We start from the raw sequence: 6,981 nt of genomic DNA, 5'->3' as shown, positions 1-6,981 counted from the left end.
AGAAGCTCCGGCGCGCTGTTTGATCCTGTGTAAATACACCAACTTCAAGGCCTGCTTGTCATCACTGATGGGACAATATGTGTTATGTTATGGCTTTTACTGTTAGCAGACAATAAAATCTCTGTCCTAGGCACGTTTTCACGGCAATCACAGCGTTGTTTAGCCCTCACAGACAGAGACAGAGACCACCACACAATAATGAGTGCTGAATGCTGATGCAGTGATTGTGTCAATAACAAATGTTTCATACTTTCTGCAGCATTAGTGCTTCACTTACATGGGCTCTAGAAAATATTCGAACCAATGCCAAATAAGAAAATTAGTGTTTTAAACAATTTTTCTCCAATTCAAATTATTCAATTGGACTTTGAAAAGCAGCACATGCAGTAGTCAAAAATTCCAAATTATGTTTTAGTGTAAAGAGGGATGGAAAATTCACAAGGATATGAACAGGGCAGAAAACTCGTGCATGTTGTCATCTACAAGCTAAACTAATCAGCTTCAGAACCTGCACGGTGGTTTTTCACAGCTGCTCAGACCCACATACCCTGGAATGGTTGCTTTTTTCCTCCCACAAAAATGGCCATAAAAAGTTTCTGGAGGAGCAATTCTTGCAGTCAGAACACACACAAATCTTCTGGTTGCCTCAAAACAAAGCTTCAGCTATTCTATTTGTGAGTCAGCTGTGGAATTCAAAACAATAAACGAATTAAGATCCTATGAAAAGCTTAATTTGCTTTTGTTCTGTTAAATGTGAAGCAGATGACTGAGACCTGAAATGTCAAAGAACTTTCATGAAAGTTCCACAAACACGTCAACAAGAACAGCTTGCAAAAAAGTTCTTGAGCAAGAAATCAAGCAACAGTATTTATGTAGTACCTTAACATACACAGAGGTTTTTCAGAGTAAAATGTAAAAAATAAAGTAAGTAGTGTAATAAAAAATGAAGTCACTTTAATCAGAAAAGGTTCACTGAATACAATGGACACTCATTTCTAGAATAATTAAAACTGATTGAGTAAAACAGCCAAAAGAAGACAAGAAATAGAAAAAATAAAAGCATGTCAAACACTAATTGCAACAAATGACATTATTCTGGTAAAGAAACAGGGTCTATCATCATCAATTTACCTGTAATTGAAAATTAAGTGTGATCAAACTTAGTTAATAGCTTAGATAGTTTCCATATGAATGTTGGGTATCACAGCCGCAAAACTGTTTAGATAATGTTGTGGAAGGCAAAAGTACAGTTATCTGTGAACCAGTCATCATCTCATGAAGCATTAACAAACATTGATCTCAGTTCTAGAGCACTGTGTGGGTGAGCAATGTGCAGTTACATAATTATATTTACATATGCTGGATGTGACTCATATGTACTTCTAAACAAGGAATACCTTTATATGCATCAAGCATGGAATGAGCATCATCAGACAGAGCTTGTATTTCCTTGGTTTTAGCTAACATGGCCTCCAACGTCACTCTGCAGCGCTTCTCTCTACGTTTGGCATTGTTGAAGTCCTGCCTTAGCTTTTCATGCTGTACACTTAGATCGTCATATTTCCTCTTCAGGGTGTCAGTGTCTGTACAGTATGCATGGTGTTCACTAACAGCAGCACTGTCCTCTTCAGACTCTTGTTCAGGCTCCATGTCCATGTGCTGGTATAATGCCACTGCTGCCTGGCTGCTTTGGGTTGTCCTCACTGCCATCTAAAACATTTGATAAAAAAAATTAACATGGCAAATTCCCAAAAGATTTGTTTCTGTTTCACCAATACCTGAAAGAAAACATTATCACAACGAATGGCTGCAAATCACTATGAAAGCCAAAAACCGATCCTGAATCATTTTCATAGCCACACAAACTGACAAGAAAAGAACTAAATTGAAATAATGAGCAACCATTAACAATTAGGGAACATAACCTTTTTCTCTGGTTTCCCCAGATTGAGGGATGGTACAGCCCCTGGCCTGAGAAGCTTGTGTTGCGCATGTTTTGAGAGGATGAAGTCCTCCTCCCTGAAATGGTTGCTGCAGACATAATTATGATCATCTCCTCTTGGTCCCCACCGCTTCTCTACTGATGGCCTGTATCCATTGATCTCTCAGTGTGCTGTCCTTGGACTGCTTGGGAAACCTGAAATGTGTGGCATATTATAATACATCCATAGACAATGATGCACTGTGACTGTCACTGAATACTGATAGTCACACCAGCTTACACTGTACAGTTAGTGATTCAGCTAAACTGGCTGAGTGCAGCACTCAAGACAAGGTCAGAAGGAGTTTCTGTTTGCAAACAAAGAAGCAGAGCAAATTTGAGGCAGAATGTCCCAAATAAAAGAGCCACTTACTTATGAAAGGAAATATTACAAATCGACTGGTGCAGGAGATGGCAGCACACGACTTCACCATGGTCAGATATTAGCCACACCCACCTGAAACCATAACAACAGAGACACTTAAATTAACAGGTTCATGATGTGATGATTGCAAGGTGAGTGTCAGCATGTTTCCTTTCACTTACATTCCAGAGAAGGAATCACAAAACTGGTGGCATTGAAGGAGCTAGCAGAAGTGCTAACTGCTAAGTGCTATGCAGCGACGTATGCACTGTCAGTGTCAGATATGATCATGCCGTGCTGTTCACCTTCTCAAACAGATTTCTAGTTCATTAACACATATTTTCTGATGACAAAAATAGCCTTGTCACCCGTCACCAGGTCAGAGTGAGACCACAGGCACAAGGGGAATGGTGAGCCATGAGCATGACAGCGAACTGGGAACTCTCCTGAGGAGAGTCTGCTCAGCTGCAGTCACTGAAAAACCCAGCCAGTGCTGGTCTAGGGCCTCCTGGTCTGGTGTTCTCAACGTATTTCAAGCATTGTGACTTGATTCCAACACAGAAGTTTACTGTACCTTGGTAAATCACGAAACACAAAGTCACATACCGTGCTGGCGTTCCAATGTGAAATCCCCGTCTTGCCACTACCGGAAGTCAGCTCCAGTGTTGCCAGATCTCGCGATAGAAACAAGCAGCCAGCTCTATGGAAACAAGCCCAAAACAAGCCCAGCAGCTGAACTGCCACATCATGTCAATGAGACACCTCTTGATAACAGTATAAATATGTATTTGTTTTTGGATGCACTAAATTGACAGTAAATTGTCAATATAACCTTTTAATAACTTAAATTTTTAAACTCTGATGAACAGAAACTTAGATTCTAAAGCTCTGATTAAAATAAAAGCGTATTGACTTCTTTGTTAGTCGAGGTAGATCCAATTAATTCGCCAAGATGATCCACAGCACTGATGGATGTGTGTGACAGGCTGTGTACGTGGCGATCTTTAGCTCATTTGTTTGTCTTGTGTGGTTTTGTTTTGAAGTGGTGGAACCAGCGTCTGTAAGCCTCGTGGATGAGAAGGTTTCAGAGGTTTTTTTGTGCTTTTCCGTGCCACCACGTTGTATTAAATGCTAAAACTGCATGGTGAGCCTGTATCTCACATTTGCAAAATCGAGGACTGGTACCTTTCAGAAATGACAATAAAGGACACCCACCACGGCTCCTCAGGGCCACGACCACCCAAGGAGTGGTAGATTGTATTTTTTAAAAAGCATTTCAATGCAGATTACTGTACAAATAAATTCTAAAAAAACAACAACATTTATTTCTAAATACAAATCTTCTCTTAACACAATTAATGTATCAACCCATTTATGTGTGTATGCATATATTTATTTCTTTAGTACTCTTAACATATCAGAGTTCTGAGTGAGTGTTTCTTGAGATGGGCAAAGTCCATTTATTGATTACATATAGGCAATTCAATAAATGTCTATTAAAAACTTAAAAGCATTAAAAAATATATAAACAACTTAGGCATTTATTGAGTCACTAAAATATTGTAGAGTATATGACCACATCAGCATGATTATAAGCATCCTCTGGTAAATTCACAACCAGATACTGTAGGAAATCTAGCTGATCACATCATGATGCTCCTTACCATATGGACTTCAGGAGATGATTTGGGATGATAAACTGTGACCTGCTGGTTGGGTTCTCTCTGTTCACATGTTTCTTACATGTTGGTCTCCTGATGCTGCCTTACTTCAGCTTGTCTATGAGCAACAGAAACCACAGTTTGGCTTGTACCTATTGCCACTAACGCTGTCAAGCCAGGAGTTCGAGTCTTCCCACTCACGTCTGTACTTTTGCAAATGTTTTTGCTTCTTTGAACGTGGTGGAGTTTTGGCTGGAGGCATTTTTAAACGCGCGGCTGCAGCAGCGTCTGTAGCAGCGTCTGTCACCAGGCAACCCGCGACAGGACCGGGCAGGTGGGCACACAGAGACACAGACACCGAGGTCTGAGGTCTATTCGCTGTACCTGGCGTCGGGTCTTCTCTACATCGCTCCTACAAACATCCACAGGTGTTGCTCTGCATGTGTGGGTGGGGGCGGTAACTGAGAAACGGAGGAGTGGACGGATCCTGGAAAAGGATAAACTATCGTGTTTCGCTTTGTTGTGGAGAACTGGGAGAGAATCAGGAGCGGTTTATGCAGGCAGCAAAGCAAGCCCAAATAAGCGACTACACTTTAGAAAACAAGCCCAACAACCCGCAACCCGCGACTGACGAGATTTGCAAGCGACTTTACAAAAAAACAAGCCCAAAGTCGCTTATAATAAGCGGACTTGGCAACACTGGTCAGCTCCTATTTACCGCCTCTCAGCGGCCAGTGAGCGGTCTAGCTCTATATATACGTCATTGGGGAGAATGCCTTCCTTCTTCTTTGTGGAGTTAACGGCGGTTGGCCACCTTTACATTGGGCATTACCGCCACCTACAGACCCGGGTGTGGATCAGTCGTGAGAGAGACTGTGATTGCTACTTATTGTTGCGAGTGAGCTTAAGTATAAATAAAGTAATCTTCACTCTAAACACTAAGTATTTTCCATGTTTCATCATGCAAGTGTCTGTTACTCCATAAATATCAGTAATAAATGCATTTTTTGATAACCTAGTAAAGTTAACTCATGTTTGCATGTCAGGGCAGATATTGGATTTTAACATCTGCATGTCATTTTGAACTCTGGTACTTAAAACATTGGATACATATGTCTGTAGAACACTATTGCAGTGGGATAATGTGTTTGTAATCTCTTTTTGCATGACTGTAAGTTTTCCTGCCCTTTAAAAGAAAGGTCAGCGGGCTTTGCAGTCTGTTGAGACAAACATTATTCCATGGGTTTAGTCATCTGCAGTTCTCCTAGTTCTTGTTTAATCATTGTAAAAGCATGGAGATTCAGTTTGGATTTTCCAAGCTACCTGACTGGACCGTTTTAGTACTTTGAATTTACACATATTACTTGACACTCTCGTCTTCCTCTGGACTGCAGAGCAGTCATGCACAGCCCAATAATAGTTTTTCTTTTTTTATATTTCACTTGGTCCAGTTTGGTTATGTGGTGTGAAACAATCCAGAGTTTTCCACCACTGAAACCTGAAGGTGATCCCAGGACAAGTCAGCAGACAAGAAGAGAAATCATTATTACTGACTTCTCTTCATATATAGATTTTTTTTAGTAATTTGATTAACATATGTAAATCTAGATGGAGCTTTCATCCATGCTATCTTTCAAAACCGTAATTTTGTCTGGATCAGTAATCCGTCTGGATCAGTACATGCCAGTAAAATTATAAATGAAGTTGTGCACAGACTCACTTTTTCTCATTCTTATTCTTGCCAATATTTTGAAATATGTACTTTCTCTGCAGTGGGAAGAAACCAGAGAGCATTCATTGTGCTGGTGTTCCTTGAAGTCTCCAGCACCACTCACCCCATCCAAATTGTATTGACTGTGCAGTGACCAAAAGTAAAAGGAGTCAATTTGATCTACCGCCGAGATGAGAGACTCATAATAGAAATACCTCTTCAAGTTAATAAGAGTCTTTTAAAAATTCTGCTGATAACTGGAAGTAGCCTCTGTTTGTTTCTCAACATGTTCATATCAAAGTTGTTGATTTGTCACAGATTTACATCTGAATGACCACTGGGTGCCCCAGGGGAATCTGCAGGTAGTTTTGTTGGACTCTCTCCAAATCCCTCTGGGTGAGAAAAAAAGGAGAATTTTTTCCATTACAAAATAACAAGCATGCAGCCCGAAGCAAAAAAAAAAAGTTGGCACTATGTAGCCAGCAGTAAACAACCATGCCAATACAGTCCACTGTGTCAGTCAATGGTTAGATGGATGAATAGTGGTGGAAACCAATTGTGCATTTGTTAATGCACAAAGCAAATGAATAATTTCATCATTCCATGAAACTGATGCCAAGTCAATTAAAATCAATATCAGATAATGGCAGGAACAGAGAAGCATTTACAAAACCACTTATTGAGAAAAAATAAGTGGTCAAGTTAGTCATTATGGTAGGAAAATATAAGCATATGGAATAAAAATACAGCCAAGACATAAATAAAAAGCTATTTATGCGTATAACCTAAGGAACCTTGAAGTCAAATAACAAATTAAGGACTTTTTTATGTCTGTGCATTGAACATGGTGTTTTTTCCTCTGTTCCAGCAGCTTGTTGATTTGCCCTGTGCCAAAATGACATGGTACAGGTTGTAGTGATGCCAATCCGTCAGCACAGCTGCAGTTTTGGTAAAAACAAGGGGTATGTTTTGCACAATCGGCTGGCTCTGAGCAGGTCAGTCCCCTTCCATAACATTCATCTCAGCAAACATGAGCCAAACTCATTCATAACACAACTCCCTCTATTTGTATTTTGCTCATCTTTCCACTTTTTTCTAACAGCTGATCTCTGATGTCTAACAAAAAAAGTTTTTTTTCAACTACTGAATTAAAGCCAGACAGTCCAGATAAATGAATGCTTCGTACAAAATACTGAAGGTCTTTCTTTTATTCTGATGAGTCTCTTTACAGCTGAAAGCAGCACAAGGTGACTGTTCCATTCAC

General features: G+C 40.0%; 1 long non-coding RNA gene across 1 annotated transcript; it reads right to left on the bottom strand.

Annotated features, from left to right (window-relative positions):
• Positions 1 to 854: 854 nt before the first annotated feature.
• On the bottom strand, positions 855 to 4,756 carry LOC127533458 (uncharacterized). Its single transcript, XR_007941192.1, has 5 exons — positions 4,010 to 4,756; positions 2,952 to 3,045; positions 2,355 to 2,438; positions 1,926 to 2,137; positions 855 to 1,710 (listed from the first exon to the last, which is right to left on the bottom strand). It is a non-coding gene; the product is annotated as an uncharacterized LOC127533458 (long non-coding RNA).
• Positions 4,757 to 6,981: the final 2,225 nt, after the last annotated feature.

Source organism: Acanthochromis polyacanthus, chromosome 3 (genome assembly GCF_021347895.1).
Source record: "Acanthochromis polyacanthus isolate Apoly-LR-REF ecotype Palm Island chromosome 3, KAUST_Apoly_ChrSc, whole genome shotgun sequence".
Lineage (NCBI taxonomy): Eukaryota > Metazoa > Chordata > Actinopteri > Pomacentridae > Acanthochromis > Acanthochromis polyacanthus.
The sequence above is the reverse complement of the archived record's forward strand: the minus strand, read 5'-3'. Positions and strand labels throughout refer to the sequence as shown.